Source organism: Anopheles darlingi, chromosome 2 (genome assembly GCF_943734745.1).
Source record: "Anopheles darlingi chromosome 2, idAnoDarlMG_H_01, whole genome shotgun sequence".
Taxonomy (NCBI): Eukaryota; Metazoa; Arthropoda; class Insecta; order Diptera; family Culicidae; genus Anopheles; species Anopheles darlingi.
The window spans coordinates 38,457,015-38,474,511 of record NC_064874.1 but is presented as its reverse complement, the minus strand read 5'-3'; the positions used below and the strand labels follow the sequence as shown (position 1 = coordinate 38,474,511).

The window sequence follows — 17,497 nt, the reverse complement described above, 5'->3', positions numbered from 1 at the left end:
CACACACACACAAACATACAAAAGGTAGCTTGTATTAGAGCGAGAGTCGAAGCACTGCTTTCCGAGAAGCCCGGGAACGGAGTGGTTTTTTGGGGGCTCTTGAAATGAATATTAAATTTCCTTCGAAACCACCTCTGCTGGTAACAGTAAGCAACCATTGCCTGACGATCCGGTCAACAAAGGGAATACTAGCATAAGGATTGTGGTGGTAGCAAGCAAGCTCACGGAGCCACAACCGCAAGGCTGCACATTGGCCACGGCAGCCAATCAGCGGACGCTGAGCGTGCACTAATTAATCACGTGCCTCAAGACATCATCGCATCGAAAGCAGCAGAAGTACATAGTTTATTTATAACGTACCCAGTCGGTGGTCCGTGAGTGATTATTATCTGCTAGCGTCAGCGTCAGCTTATTGGCTTCCTTGTTCCCGATGCACGATGGGACGGATGGGTCCGGTGTGCGCGCGTGGTGCAGTTGCGACATACAACACCCATTCCGTTCCGTTCGCGAGTTCCAATCTTATCTCCCGCAACACCCGTGGCCCGGTGTCTAATCAAGGCGAAGGCGAAAGGGCGATGGCGACGCGTTTCGTCTCGATCACCGGCACTATATTGCGGGCAATAAGGCATTATCATATGATACCTGCGAGACGCTCGGTCGCTGGACCGGTCTGCTCCGGAGGTCCGGAGATGCGGCTGCGCTGACGCTGATAACCGAGTCCTCAGTACAGAACCACTTGACTGAGCGGATGTGAGCTTTGGAGTCCGATCGATCATCACCAATGTCCCGGCAACGACGACGACGACGACGACGACGACGAAGACGAGAGAGACGATAAAACTCGTACCGGGACCGGGACCGGGAGGCGAGCGAGAAATGCACCGAGATCGTCCGGAGACGCACACGACGCGCTGTTGAGTTGTGTACAAAAAGAGCGTCCCAGAAAGCGAATCTCACGTCACAATGCATTCAATTTGCAACTCATTTCGGGACTGCAACTGCAGGAAGGGGGTCTTCCTTCCAGCTCAACGCCATGCACGTTCCACTCAAACGGCAAAATGGCGTCAGAAGGGCGGGACATTGTGTGCATTTCAAGGCGAACACATTGTGTGTTTGTTAAGCGAAGCAGCCGCCGTTTTTACGGCATCCGGTCCACGATCCGCACGGTGTGCCCTTGTTACCTCGCTCTCTCTCTCTCTCTCTCTTGGGTCCACTTTAGGGGTTTGATTCTTTACTGCCGCTGGAGTAGCTGCTCCTTCTGCTGCAGCTGCAACAAAGCATTTTCAGCGAAATGTAATATACTGCGTACCATCTTACCAGCACCAAAGTCTGTGACCACAAAGACTGGGAGTAAAGCGGTGTCGCGTTGTGCGTCTTCCCTAGGCTGGCCCTTCTGCCCCCTGATGCATCCCGGCTTTGAAGTCAAGCGCTTCAAGTTGTTCCACTTAACTCATTTGAAACATGGTCTAGGATAAGGCGGGCCGTTGGTTGGTTCGTTGGTTGGTGCGCTTATTGTGCGAACGCGAAAACATAGTTTCCGACCCGCGCTCAAGGGCTCTTCACGGCTCTAACTACTTTGCTGGCAAACAAACTTACACGCATTTGGCGGGCGGAACACAATCGTGGCTCACGGCGTGGTGCTTTGAGTGGAAAGGCCAGTGCCGAGGGAAGAACAGTTAGCTTGTTGGCGTTTGTAATGTGCATTCTGGTCCATTCTTATTCCGCCGGTTAGCGAAGTGCATCGCGATGCACCGTGCAAAACATTCATATGCAAAACGAGGGCGCTGTGTGTCGTGTGCTTTAAAGGAAAACATTGTTTCCCCCAAAGAAAGGGTGCTTGACTTTAATGCAGCTTATGCGAATGTGCTAGGAATTGCTCTATACCAACACCAGCGTGTTGGTTACGTAATGAATTCGTCACAGAAGTATAAACATATTTTCTGGAGCTAGAATCTTTATATCCTTAAGCTGCTTTGACAGAGGCGTTTTGCAAACGTTTTTCGACGCAAAGAACCCGTTTGTGTCACATAAACATATATTGAAGTGTTCACACATGAAAATCGCAACGTTCCCTTGGAGCTTCGAAAGGAGCTTTAAAGTTGGGGCTTTCATTCGGCTCTGTAAATTTTTACAGGCTTGGTTGGCTCTGATTGCAGCAAGCTACGCAAACAAAGCAGCGTTGTACCGATTTGTAGTAGATTTTAAACTTTTTTTTGTCAAAAAATGTGTTGAAATTCCGGCAATAATTGCTTTGTATGTAGATTAAACTATTTATTATGAAAAGGTATTGGTTTAGTGCTATTTTTCGTATCTTTTAGATTACACCTTTGCACAATGTCGGTCGGAACAGCGAATCTAAGCTTTTGCTCTAAAAAAAACGCCACCTTGGTGTTAAAAAACTTGCCTGATATGGAAGCGGCTTTAACGTAAATATGGGTTCGATTAGCGAACAAGCAATAGGAGTTCTATATTCGACGATAAACATGAAATACTTAATATTCAGCAGAAATACTCCAATACATCCAACATTAGGGACGTCTTATCAAAACCCGGAACTTTGCTAACACCAAATACCAACTGCTTAAGATGCATGCAGAATTGACGCTCCTTCCGAATAAATCTTTAAATTGGATTCCCCGTCAACATGGTGATCCTCCGTTTGACTGCATTGCGAGACATTTGAAAGCACGTAAGTAACACGACAAAGAGTTTATTAGATTGTGTTTGCTTGTGGTTAGTCATTAAAATCGCATCTCTTTACACCCAAACACTGGTATGGTACCAGTTTGTTCATTTCTTTTCTTCACTATTTACTCCATTCCCTTTGTAAGCTGCACACTGCAATCGTAATTCGACAGCCTTAGACTTCGCACCGTCATTATATCGGAATGGAAAGTGGAAACCAAACACCCGAGCAGCAGCAGCAGCAGCAGACTACCTTTGATCTGTGCGCCCGGTGCTACTGTTTGCGCACCTTGTAAACACCATCATATCCACCAGCTGCAATAAGGTGTGCAAGCAATCACCCAATTCCTCCCGTCCCTCCTTGGAGAACACTGCGTTCCACCTGTAATGCGTAACAACACGAGGTCCGGTCCGTTGCGCCAACTCCAAACAGGTTGCTATGAGGACAAGAAAATAGTACTTTTGCACTAAGCCTTCGCTGTACTACTGCACAACGATTATTCCCCGTAAAGTGAGAATCCATTTCAGGCTGAAATCTGGCCAGCAGTAGACAGGCGGTCAGAAGGCAATACAACGTAGCTGCACGTTCACGGAAGGAAAGTCAACAAAAAGAACCTCCAGCTCCTGCATTGCTTTTTTTCCCAGGGAGGAGATGGTAGTTCGCATCGTCGTCAACAGCTTCCGGTGTTTTGCAGGGAGGAGTGTCGAGATCAGAATCCGATCTGGCGCCCTGGAGAAGCCGCACGCCATCGAGCTGGCTGGCCGCTTGGAAGATGGTGGCCAGTAGTGTACACAACCAACCAACCGTCCCGTCCCGTCCCATTGGATCACTCATAACGATGCGATGCTGAGCCGAGGCCGACTGACTGCTGCTCACTTTCAAAACCACACACACACACACACACGGACACACGCGCGCGCGCACCCGAGTACACATTGGAGCGATGGCTCAAGAGGATGTTAATATTTACTCACTCATTCATGTAAACGTTCTTGGCGTTCAAGATGTTGGCGCGTGCGTCTCGCCCGCGGCGCTGTTGCAGGCGAAAACAAAACAGCAACGCCGGCGTGGCATCGGCATCGGTATGCTCCGACCGGACCCGCCCCGTTCCGGCCGCATGTTCTGCACCATGAAGATGAAATGTCTTCCTGTGTGCCACTTTTGTAAACAGAACAGTACCAGAACATCGAACAGACGTTCTCCACATCTACCATCGGCTCGGCTCGGCTCGAGCTGTTTACAGGCGGCCTCACCGATTCTGGCCGGCCGATTCTCCGTGGACTCTCCGGAGCCGATGTCAATTGTACTTCGACCATCGGAAAGAAGACTCGACCTTAAAGGCGACCCCGTGGTGCGGTCTGCTTGAAGTTGAAGTTCCGTTGCGCCATCCTCATCCTCATACCATGGACCACGAAGCACAAACACTAGTAGGCCGTGATTCGGTGACTTTCACGGCAGTTATCAATTGACCTGCGACATGGCCTAGCAGTACCAAGTGACAACAACCGTGGGAGTCCAGCGTTGGAATCGAAAATGAATGAACTCGCCTACTCACTAGCCGTCGCAGGATATTAATAGCCGATACCGATGCCGAAACGAAATGACTGGCAGTACTTGATGAACGTGCTCGCTGCCGTTCCTCCGGGTTCGCCCGGACACAAAGGCGATGGAATAAAAAGAGGACGAAACAAAGCCCCCAAACAAGTGCCCCGTGATTCGGATGATTATGATGAGGATGACGCTGGTGCTGCTCGCTGATGACGACAGTGACATCAGTGGCGTGACACACTTTCCCACCAACGGACTGGCGAGACTGGCGCTCCCAATTTTCCTTTCGTCATCCATCGGGCATCGTTCTCGCGCTCACCTAACAATACAACGCTTCCATTAATACTTGTCTCATGGATTATTCCATCATAGATAATGTGTTTTCGCGTTGATCCAGCGCACACCTTCCACGGCCGGTCCAGACCGGTCTGGCCCGTGACAGTACAGCGAGGCGGTGACAGAAGGGCGAGACTGTTTTCTTACCGTTGACAACCTGCCAACGGACACGTTCGGACTCGGCTTGTGGGGCGAGTCAGCACGGTTTCGGCACCAGCTTTTAGCTGACAGCCAGCGAGCCAGCCAGCCAGACAACAGCCGGCTTCGGGCAGAAGCCGGAACGCTGGAACGGAACGGAACGTAGACTCGCGGTGTTGACAGAATGGTCGCTGCCAGATTTAATGGTTCGGTTGCACCGCTCCATAACAGTGCCGCGAGAACGAATAAGAACCAGTGGGAAGAGGTCAAAGGAAAAGTCTTTTCCACCTAGTGGCTGTGATAGTGACCGGTACCGGGCGTTGCGACAAGGTCAACAAATGCATGGAATTTTCCATTAACATTGATTGGCATGCAAATTGCAAGCTTCAACTAGGGCAAACACTTGTTACGGGAGCGTTAGAGGGATTGTTGGCCAAGGTTGTAATAATATAGCGGGCATGTAAATCCTCCGGACTCGTGGGTGACGCAATGGCGATGGTATGGCTTTCTATACGAAGGTCTATGCTCTAACAGCGTTTCTGAGCACAATGAAAATGTTTGCTTTCGATATCAAAAATTTATATAGTGGCAGAATTCTTTTAAATCATAAAAAATATTCGTGTGTTCAGAAACGTTTGTTTCTACACATGTTAAACGTTTTCTTACACAGTAGAAACATTAGATAGGTTTTAGAAAGCAAAGTTTTCTTTGGGTCTACAAACGGGGTAGAACAACAGACGTAGAACAAATAGATATAAAAAAAAACAGACATTTAGTTAGCGAAATGGATTTCCAAATTAGCTACATCCAGCGAACGTGCAATTAATTATCCATAACGAAAATGCTCAAATAAGTTCACGTACAGCTTTATAAAATCTTCTAACACTTACTGGTTTGTGTATACCCAATGCTTATTCTCATTGCAAACTATTCCGACAAAAACCTAGGAGTCAATAACGATAATGATAGACAGCGAACACGTCTCACCCAATACACTACCCTAAGGTAAGCACCATTTGACCAAAAGGACATTCAGCACAGTTTTTGGGGTATTGCTTTTGCCGAAAAGACCGAAAAGGATGGAATTCAATCCAGTCAAAAGCCTATTTTGCTTTTCGCGACTGTGCGTTCCGTTTTTGTGCGTATCGCGTTGTGTTTGTTTGGAGAAAGCAAAACCTAATTTGCTAAAAGTTTTATCCTCTTTCGTAAATTACAGAAAGAATTGGAGGGTTATGAAGCGTGAAATGAGGAGGCAATACTTACGACAGTTAACGTTTCGCGGATGGTTTCAACGTTTTGAAACAGTTTTTATGGACCGGCAACAAAACAAATCAGATCAAAAGCGTATTCAAGGTGAGAGAATAAACCAAAAAAGAAGAATATTTGGACAAAATGACCAAAACACAAGAGGAACATGAGGAACTTCGGTAAATCCACTCTCCATATCTACATCCACTCGGAAGGCCTGCAGCAAGGCGGATAGTTTATATATCTGTCTTTTTTCTCTCTCAACAATACAAAGATATGCTTTTCAAGGTCCCTCTAGCACGGTTTAAGGCTATCAAGCAGTTCAAACACTCGCCCTCGTCGAGTGATACGCACTATCGCCCTAATGAGGAACGCAGATGAAAGCCAAACATCGCAGATACGTCCAGTACAGCTGACATGGGACTACGGGACACCGAAGAAGAAGAAAAATAAAACACGCTGTCACTTTAAAACGCGCTCCTTTTTCACTCTTTCCACACGGACACGGTGTTTCGCTGAAAGGGTTATCATCATTCGACAGGAGACCATACATCGACGTGCTCGTCAGATAACCAGCCTCAGCCCCTTCCTACCTGTCGTATCCCCATCCCACCCTCGGGTACATCATCATCATCATCATGTTGATCATGATGATTATGGTCTTCTTTGGTGTGGTAGACTAACCTTTCGTTTCGGGTGACATTATCACCAGTTGCGCCAGTACGGTACAGCCACAGCGAAAGCCCTCGAGTGTCACTCGGAGCGTTTTGAGACCTCTCAGCTCTTGTGTGTACGTCGCGCCTCTTATCTGCTCCTATTTTTGATGTTAATTAGATTTTCGGGCATCTTGTCTGGGCCACCCCTTCGCGAGGGGGAAGTACGGGACGCTGCGGTAAAGGAGAGTACCTTCAACTCCATCCCCCTATCCCATCAGGTGATGCGTCTACCGCGCGTGAGACAGATTCTTCTTTTGTGTTGCCCGATTTCTCTGCTGTCTTTACATTTTCTGATCGTCTCGATTCAGGTCCTTGGTGTGCGATGATGGCGATGGCGATGATACCGATGATGCTGTTGTCTAAGTGTCTCAGCGCCATTGTAACGCTGCGTGTTGTGTGAGGATTCGCAAACGGTTTCGTGCGTCTCTCTACCAGAGGCCACCAAAAACAGTGTAGGTGAAGGCGACTGTCGTAACCTGTAAGCACCTATACACGGAGGAGGTGCGAGCGAGGGCAGCCCACCCCAAAAACCGTCCGACAAGGGTTCAAACCCCTCGGCACCCCGTGCGTACCACAAAGCGCAAAGCGAATGCCTGATATGCGATGACACAATCGTGACTGATTAATCATCTTATCTTGCGACCGCTAAGCGTTGGCGGTGGCGTTGGCAAAGCGCCACTACCGCAGCAGCACCACCATCACCACCACCACCTCCACCACCAGCAGCATTGTAGCGGCGTGCAAGACGTTCGACAGACGCCACGAGTTAGCCGAGATATGCAAGGGAAGTGGGAAGTGGGCTGGTAGTGGTGGTGGGTGGTATATCACACCGCGACACTGTTAACACAATCGCCGGTACCGGCAGTGCGACAGTGAAGACGAGTGAACACGAATTGGCTGTCAGGTCGGTTCGTGTGCAGCATGACATACGACACACGACGACGAGTGGCGATTAGACGAACGACTGCTCTGAGGTACGGTGAGAGGAGGGGGTGCAATTCCAAGGAGATACCTGGGATTGAGCGGTGCATCTTATATGCCGGCCAGTCCGTTCCGCCATGTGCCCGGAACATGGCTGCACCGAAATGGCTGCATCAATCAATTGCCACAATACCATCCACTTAGATTGTAGCTCATTAGTAGTAGACGTGTGAGTGAGGACCGTGCTGATTACACCCCCTTGGTCACCCCGTCCCATTTCCGGGGCATCGTAACGAGGAAGTTTCGAAATAGCAGAAGTAGGAGGAGTGTAGCAGCAGAAGAGCGAAGCAAAATCATTTGGCTCGTCGCGGAGCCGAACTTTGAACGATTTCTCCTCCCGCCCGCCCTGTGCAGCGTAGGTGTGAGTGGCACGTGAAGTGCCGCAGGGATGATCGGATCCGCTGCTACGGGCTGCTACATATCCGGTGCAGGGATTCCGATTCCCTCACGCGAACAGTCGGAACCTCCGCTCGGAGCTGATAATCGCTATCGGACTTTAGATAAATTCCCACCGCGTGCGGTGATGAAACGAAACAGGTTACCTCTTCCACCCTGCGAGGAGTCAGGCCGAGGTGTAGGCGCCCCGTTTCTTTATTTGGATTCCAGCGCCTTTTTTTTTATCGGAGCTCGGGCTTCTTGTGCGGTCTTGCGGTAGCAGCAGAGGTGGGGCTTATCAGAGAGGCGAGCGCATTACCTCGAGTGTGCCGATGGTTCGCCCCGGGCCACGATAAGATAGGCCACCGGGTAAGCAGGTACCGAAGCAGCAGCAGCAGCAGCAACAGTACCAGCAACAGTACCAGCAACAGGTTCAGCAAACAAAACCAAGTCCGACCGGTGGTTGACCACGGAACACGGCAGCACGCTGTAAACAAAAGAGAACCTTTTGAAGAACGTCGTCCGACATCTTCTTCCCGGAAGCGATCACCGTGCTTTGGATTTTCGGACCAAAATCCCGTAGATGGCCGAGACACTGCGTCTAGTTGGTGCTGCTGCAGATCATGATCACACACACACACATGCACACATACACACACAGGTACGTGCGCATCAGCTCTCCTTTGAATGCCATTACGTAAGTAGCTAATTCTGTCCATCAAACCGAAACTGGACGACGCCTGCAGTGTGCGGTCACTGGGCAGTAGGCCTGGGTAGGGCTGGGAGCGCACGACGCTCACTTCTTGGATGCGAACTGACTTGGCGGACTTGGCGGACTTGGAGAATCCTCTGCACTACTGCACCCTCTGTCTCACTCGCTCGCTCACACGCCGCGATCCTTGCCTGCGGTGTTCCGCTGTGGATTACGGATCAAGCGAATTCAACCGGCTATAATTAGACATCGCGTTTTAGAGGAACACAACAAGTAGTGTCTGCCATTGCTGCTGCTGGTGCTGCTACTGCTGGTCGCTCCACAACAGTCGCCTTCTTCGTCGTCGTCGTTGTCGTCGCTGCAAACAGAACCGCTCGGGAACCGAGGAGGAGAGGTCTTTACATATTTGCTGTGTACTTGGTGGCAGGGAACACTGTACTGTACACTGGTTCGTGTACCGCAAGCGCAACTGCAAACCCCGATCACTAACGGGCGTAACTAGGGACCGGGACCCCCTTCCTGTTCCTCTCACCCGGCCTGGCAGGTGTCGAGGCGTGAGCCGCTCGGCGTGAGACAGCCAAGACAAGTGGCAAACACTCACCTCACCGACTGCTCCGACCATTTGTTGTTGACCATTTTAGTTGTTTTCATTGTTCTTCCACCGCTATGGAATGCGCGATTCGATGCGATCGAAATGGTGATCGGCGGTCGTGTCGTTAACGTCTTTACATTTGTTTACAAAATCGACTCAAAGTGCTCTACGCGCGCACCGGTGGTGTGCGTTACGCTGTCACTTATTTGCTGCCATTTCTGTCAGTGGTCTGCCAAAGGTGTGTGACACGAATGGCGTCACGCGAAAGTGGATCGCGGGCGGGTGGGGAGGGAGGTGGGACAAAATTCTCATTACCATTCCAGTTAGCACCATGTTAGCTGACACCCCAGATTTATACGGTGGCCACCTGAACGGAATTGCTACTCAACTTGTAGTTTGTTTTTTTTTTTTTGGGAGCAACGCGAGCACTCGCGAGCATCGCGTAACAACGATCATCACAGCATAGAATCCGCCTCGCCCGCCAGGCCAGCGACCAGAGTGACCTTCGCCCATTAGCGATGCGGTCCAGCAGTTGCTGGGTGTGTGTATGCGCTGTGGTATGCGCGGTCGCACGGACACGGTTCACGCGGTTTCGGGGAGGGGGGGGGCTAGGCAATTAGGAGAAGCACATTACGAGCTGTCGTCGAAGCTGTTGTGATCATAATTTAGCCCTACATTAGTGGCAAGCTGGAGTTGGCCAGCGTACCGAACAGCAGGTTTCCGGCCCAGCCGCGGTCAGCTCGTAGGGGCGTGGGGTGCACCCCCTTCTCCCTTTCCCTTCCCAGCACCCCCTTGATCGTACCCTCGTGCTAATGAGTTATGAAGAGGAGATGCTCCAGCTGTCAAGCTACAACGGGTGCACGGTCCGAAGGGGGCGACGAGGGCTTTGTTTTTTTGCGGAGGCGGCCAAAACAGACCACCTTCTCGTCTCCTGGGGAATGCCTTCCTCTTCTGGCTTCCTGCTTCCTGGCACAGCCGGACAGGGCGTAAATCACCGTGCCGTAAATCAATATGTAGGTCTGGCCCGGTCTGGTCTGGCGTTTGGGTCTGGCGAAAGCGAAAGCCATTCGCCCACCGCGAGGCCAACCGAGAGGAAGAGCCACGTGCTCCCGTTGGTCGATCGCTACCAGATCCTCCCGTGCGTCCGTTCGTCGTTCAACTTAAGACTGATTTATGGAACCGCTCCGCTCCGGTCCCGGTAGTACGCACCACGCGCGCACGCGCGCACACACACACACCACACTAATGGCGTGGCGTTCTTCTGACGCGCTGGAAGTTAATTATGAACCGGAACATTAGCTGCGAACTGTGAACCTATCTATCTGGCCGCCTCGTGGGGAGGCCCGGACCTGACTGACCGGAGCGAAGATCATACGATCGGTCCAGGGGTGTACGGCGTGTGTCTGTGCGTGTTTTTTTTTTGCTTCCTATTGACGCGAACTCTTGTTCATGATTGGCCGCCACTTCCCGTTACACACTTGTTCGGTGTTTGGTGCGGCGTGGAAGGCATCATGTTGATGCTGCTGCTGCTGATGACGATGTCGATGTCGATGATGATGATGATGATATGCCATTTTTACAACACATCTCTCCCCCTGTTTGTGTGCGTGTTTTGAATGATTTTTTGTTGTTTGTGTTGTTGTCAGGGGTGCTTCACGGAACCAAGAAGGCACCCCCAAAAACCGTAGACTCATTGGTCTCTGCTCATCATCATCAGCATCATCATGATTGTCTGCGCGGGATCGTGTCCGGTGATGTGATTAACGTGAGGTCCACCTGGTCACTCCGTGGTCACTGTGATAAGTTTTTGTGGATTTCCTAACGAAAACCGTGCGCTACTGCGATCAGCAGCCGTTTGAGCAGCGTCAAACTGCGTGGCCAACTGTGTGTTTGTGCGAATGTTGGGTACGGGTTTAAACTCCCTGCCCTGCTTGAAACATTGCATCCCGGTGGTCCGGTACGCACACTACACTGGGGTTTGGCAGCCATAACCATGGCATGGTGTAATTTCCCACATTTTGCGTGTCCATCACCTTGGTTTGCTGGTTTTGCTACTTGCCTGCTGTCAACTGGACGTTAGATGATTTCCAACTGGTGTGCGGTAAAAGCAAAACACCTCATTTCTAGTCTAACACTGACCACCTGCCGGCCCGGTAGGGGGGCCGGAAAAAATCCGGAAACGGTGATTGATACTAGAGAAGCATCGCTTACTAAGACCTCTCCCTCTCTTCTTGTTTAATGGATGCGTATCAGGTTACCAATTCACCAAACCAACGTGCATCGAACAACGGATCATTGCGATGTGTGTCAAAATGGAAAACAAAACATGAGCAGCCACAGGGAGCAACTTTCTTAGAAAGCAAAATACATAAACAGAGTGCCTGGAGGCAATAAACTGGAGAAGAACTTGGATCTGACGTACTCCAAGTAGCACCAAATGAGCCCACAAACAATAGAGTGATCTCCTAGAGTTCTAAATCCAATTTATGCTCGCTGCCGGCACAAAACGATGCTCTGTGGAAGTGATGATGCCGGTGTCAGTTAGAATGATCATTGTGGACAGCTTATTGCGTCCGATAAGCAACGCGAGCTATATAATTCACTGTTATCGGAGTGGTTGTAACTGTGGCTGTCGTTTGCTGAATTGAAATTGCTCTTCTCTGCCCGTCCCCTGCGCTCTTCCGGCTAACAAGGCGAACGAACAGCGACCAAAATGAGGCCGGCCGCGGTGTGCAAATACCCCTTTTTGGGCGACCTTGAGCCCAACGGCTCGCCAACGACGACCCCGAAAGGCTATTTTTAGCCCAACCCGAAGTAAACGAAGAAAAATGCTGCATTATGATTAAGAGAGGGAAGGTATGCTGTATTGTTTATCACCTGACCTGCCTGACAACACCGCCAGCAGCCGGAAGCGCCGATAAACGTCGATAAGAGCGCTGAGCCGTGTCTTGCTTGCTCGCGGGCGCTTGTCAAACCAACCAAGCCATATATCCTTCTGCAGTGTCATCCAACTTAAACGGCCGCTTCACTGAGCAGAGCAATCGCACAGCGACACACGCCCAGACAGAGACTCATACACTGTGCGGCACTGTGTGATACTGCTGGTAACTCGAAACGTAACTCCGCACAAAATTCCCAACATTAATACACACCGACACAACCGGGAACTGATGAGGGGCTTTTGCGTGCACAATGGAGAAAAAAAAGAACGTTGAAATCAACCAGAAACCTGCAAATTCATTCACTCTCACATTACTTCACAGACACGCGCGGTATTCACACTCCTTTTTTCTTGTTGTTGTTGTTTGTGTGTGTTTCGCTCACACACACACACACACACACACACACACACACATACGATTCACTATCCATAAATCACTGAAAAACGCGGGTAGCGCCAAAAAAGGGAAAAGGAAACACAAAGCATTAATTGTAATTCGAAGCGAAATAAGCGTAACGGAAAGAGAAGCAGCGCAACCGCCTCGAGCACCATCGAGAACGCACTTGTAAGACCATCCTCCCACCACTCCCATTTGGCACCCCCCTCCCCGGGTCACCCCGAGTTACACCTCCTCGGTATTGTCGGCCAAAGTGGTACTTTCGGCGCACTTGGTATTCACCAATCCACCAGTGAGTGTGCTATCATTGTACAATCCACATTTCACCTCGGGGTGTGGGAGGCCAGGCTGACCATTTTCACCATTTCGAATCCTTAATGACACCGAACACCAGCACCAGTAGCAGCAGCATCAGTATCGGTTGCCGATGTTACATCAACCAAAAACCGCTCCCCCTCCCTTCGCCAGCACCACATGATTTGGTTTTTGAGGTTCGCACCGTGTTTGTGTTGGTGTAAATTGTCCGGGTAAGCCGGTCACTTGACACTTTGGCCACTTTGACCGATCTCAGTGGTCAGTGAAGGGGGTGGAGGGGTGCAGGCCACGGTGCACGTGGCCCTGAAAACTATTACAGTGGTCGACACTTTGCTTGACAACGACCACGACGATGACGACGACGGCAGTACTCGAATTGCTCTGCACTACTTTTCCTTCTGCTGCTGCTACTGCTGCTACTGGGGCCACTTCCGGGTCACTCGGTCAACCGGATGAGTTGTCGTAGCGCTTCGACTTCGACTTGTACCCGGCCTGCGGTAAAACGGCAAAGTTTCACCGTAGTGCGTCGATCACAAAGCGGAGCAAACTCCCTTAGCCCGGCCTCGAACGTAACCAGACAACCAGAAACTATCCAAAGCGGCACTGGCGAGAACGGGAGGGAAATTGTGACAGGAAGTTCTCCGATGCTCACTGCCTGACAGCAGTCGAGTAGCAGGCGGCGAGCTCGATGAGCTCGACTTGCTGACTGACAAATAGCGGTGAGAACGAGAAACGGATACACCGGCCACGGGCCCGGGGACACACACACACACACACACACACACACACACACACACAGTAGTGGCTGCTCGGCCATCCATCCGGCGTTTCATTAATCTTCCGAGTATGCCGGGTACGCGTTGGGCCGGAAGTCATGAAGGGGCGGTGGACGGTGCTTCCGTCCTCGGAGGTCCTCGAAGAGGTCCGACGGGAAACGCAACGCAAACTTTCTCCTGCCGGCAACTCCTGACTTGCTCCGAGCTCGAGCCATTGATTGATTGTTTGTAGCTTTTGTTTCCGGGGCACTTTCAACGGTGGTGGTGGTGTTGGTGAGCCTCCTTAACGGAACACGGCCAAGGAGCAGCTCCCCAGATGCTCTTAAAGAGTTGCTCCGGACCATTTTGCGACGCTGTTCATGGCCAGCGAGCGAACAAACTGTTCAGTTTTCAGTTTAAATTTCACAATTCATTTTTTCACTTTTTATCACATTTATGTAGAGTTGAGGTTGTGGCAGTGCTTAAGATAGGGTTGTTTCTTGATCCACACATGATCATACCAACGGATTCGGGGTCATTGATTTTGATGCCCTCACAAAAGCACGCACTCCGACCTGACCTTAGCGGCCATCACTGGGCATATCATCATGGGGAAGGTGCACCAAGACGGGAAATAAACAAAAAAAGAAACGCACACACACACACACACACAAATGCACACACACATTACCACAACAGTGCCTGCCAGGCGCCGAAGAACATTCGACAGGAAACTTTTCGCGTGGAGCGATCGCCGGTGGCGGCAAATACGATAATACGAACGCGAACGCGCGACTCTACTCGACGGTTGACTGCGACGTTCGACGACAACGACGACGACGACAACCACGACCACGACGGTCCATCCGTTCGTGTTCCGTATCTTTCCACGAACGCGCAGCGACTGCCCATCGTTCGTTCGCACCGGTTACAGCGGGCAGCCAGCAATAGAAGCGGTTTGTCGGAGCGGCGACATCGTGCGCCGACGATAATACCAGCAAAGGGTTGGTATCGGTAGCAAAGGGAACGCGAGCAGGCAGGCAGGTCGGGACGGGGGCAGGCGAGAAAAATAAAAATCTTGAGCTCCGGGAGCGCTCGCAGAACCGAGCTGAGTGACCCGAGTAGTAGAACCGAGTTCGTACCAGCTTCGGCATGACGATGATGGTGATGATGATGATGATGATGATGCATCAACCCCGGCACGCGATAGCTTATACCGATGATATGTTGCGTTGAGTGGCGTCTGGTAGATAGTGATGGTGAGTGAGCACTGGACTTCTTAATTTACAGTGTTTTGTGAAGCTTTTGACTAATATTTCGTCAAAAGCTTCTAAGGATGTGATGAAGAGTGTACGTAAAACGCTTACTAATTCTTTCCTAAATGTCATCGAAAGATGATTTAGCTTCGCGTTTCACGAAAGAAGTATAGAAAATGTAAAGAGTAAAGCCAAAAGAAGTGATACGCAATGGTCGGTCACTCATCAGGATTCCGTAGCATCTACGACCACCAACGATCTGAACGTTCAAGCAGCACGAATGCAACATGAGAAGGCAACTCATCGTCATGTAGCACTTCGGCTGTTCCGTTCTAAAGCACTCTCGCTGCTCCGGTGGTCGGTGGTGAGTGCTGCGGTCCGTGACCTAGTAATTTGAGAGACCTGCTGCTCGTGCTCTCCCGTATCTATAGAACGATACCGAACTCGGTTCTCGTTCGAGTTCGCGCGTGGGGATAGCCTCGCCACCATGCAACTCCTTCACGATGTGCGTGAAATTCATAAAATTAGTTTAAAACACTCGACGACCAACTGCATGGCTGCTGATTAATGATCATGATTCTATTGAGCGCTCATATATTTAAGGTAGGTGCAATGGATTTGCTCAAGGATTTAATTCAAGCATTTTTACGATTGCTAATCATCTGGTATTAATATTCGCTTAATTATTTAACCCGTCAAACATTGTAGACCATATTCCAAGCAGTCACAGTCCTAGTAAATATTATGTGGATTACTTTTCTCGATGCCTTTCGTATCAAATGGTTAAAGTAGTAGTAAAGATGTAAAAAACATGTAAAACGCTGGATAAAAGAATATCTATAGTATGCTAAGCTCTAAACGAATCTAGTCAAATGTTGTTGCGTATGTACGAAAGTGCGATAAATGTGAAATGATTTCAGTCCTTTACATTGAGTATATTATTGTCAATAGAGTTCTCACCAAGTTTTCGAGCATCGTGTATTTTCTATACGAACAAATATTTTACAGTTTCTTTTCGATTGAAATGAGCATCATTATGGTGTCGCCTAATAACACAATTGTATTCTAATTTTAAGCTCTCGTAATCAAAAGTATTCATCGTGAATCGGTCTCAAAAACGGTTGCTAACGCGTTGCATATAACGTAGCAACTTACGTGTTGTAAAGAAAAATAACTTTTAGGTAAGAGGTTTTGGGTTATGAACTCGTAGCTAAAATGCTTAAACCTTACCTTGTTCAATACGTTCACCGTTTGACAGTTTTGTTTTGTTGTAGTGTGTTTGGGCAATTTAAAGTAACCTACATCGTTCTACAGCACCTGACCCAATTGATCTATTCGCCGAAACTGAATAAAACGTTACCAAAGTTCGCAATTCAAACCCCAACTCCCAACAGCGGTTCCAAATAAGCACCATTAACCAACCACCTGACAAAGCCTCGGTTCGATAATATTTTCCACGAAAACCTTCCCATTTTCCCGATATGAAGTTGTATATTCCAATCGAAAAGCCAACAATGAAGGCCCGGTTGAATAAAGGGGCTTCGGCGTCACGTTTGACGCTGAAGTGACAAACACTCCGTGCGTCCCATCTCCGTGGGGCCTGAATTATTTGCCTAATGTTCCGCAACGTGCATGCTCAATGATGTGTGTAATCTGAAATATGGTACACGATACGTTCTAATCAGACGCCACCTCCACCGTTCGTGACCGTCGTGTGGCGTGGTATGATTACTAGGTTTTCCCCTCGCTTCTCAGAAATCGATTTTTGTGCCTTCTTTTCTGTGGTGTGTTTTTTTTCTCCTTCTTTGCGCTTCGCTAAAGAGATTGTAAAATGATCCGTTCCCTGGAAGGGGGAAACGAGGGTGATTTGATATTTGCAGCTCACATCATCCTGATCGGAGTGATACTGCGGAACTATGCCGCTGTGGTACAAGAACGCTGAACAGTGAAACTAATCCAACAGCAGCGAGCCTCTTTTGGGAGCTCCATTAGAGCGCCCGTCTCCTTTGGTTGGTCGGTCGGTCGGGCGGTCGGTTGGACCTCTTTACCGTGAATAGAAAGACCTCGAGTGGTGATTGATAGGGCGCCGGCATGCTTTTGGGCGTTGCTGGTTCGCCACTGCAGTTCATTTCATCGCAAACATAATCCTTTTGATAGTTCAATCCGACCACACGCACACACACATATATACACGGCATTGGTTTTAGTACGGAGCGCGAGTACGGAAAAACAAAACCGAACGATACACCAGCGCTGGCAGGCTGGAAGCGGTCACGAGACTATCAATCACATCGGTCCAACGTCGAGTATTGCTTTTGGCGAGGAAAGCAAACACGGAACTAGTGATCCGTTTGTATCAAAAAGAAATATGCTGTTGAGTTTGCGCGCGTAGTATCCTTGGCCGTACGGTTGATTGATCGAGTTGTTGGAAATGCTGGAAATCCGCTCGAACGCTCGAATCCGATTGAATTGCGATAAAGCAAAAAGCAAAGAAATGTAAA

At 49.6% G+C, this 17,497-nt stretch overlaps 1 protein-coding gene across 4 annotated transcripts in view; it reads right to left on the bottom strand.

Moving 5' to 3' along the window:
• LOC125948566 (5-hydroxytryptamine receptor 1-like) overlaps positions 1-14,625 on the bottom strand; it is a 51,957-nt gene extending 37,332 nt beyond the window's left edge. Inside the window, exons 1-2 of one of the 4 annotated variants that reach the window (XM_049674769.1) lie at positions 14,432-14,625; positions 12,215-12,710 (exon numbers count right to left, since the gene is read on the bottom strand). The gene's annotated coding sequence lies outside the window, so the exon portion shown is untranslated. Of the gene's footprint in view, positions 1-12,214; positions 12,711-14,261; positions 14,404-14,431 lie in introns of those variants that run through there. The other 3 variants (XM_049674771.1, XM_049674770.1, XM_049674773.1) reach the window with 3 other exon arrangements.
• Between the last annotated feature and the right edge of the window lie 2,872 nt (positions 14,626-17,497).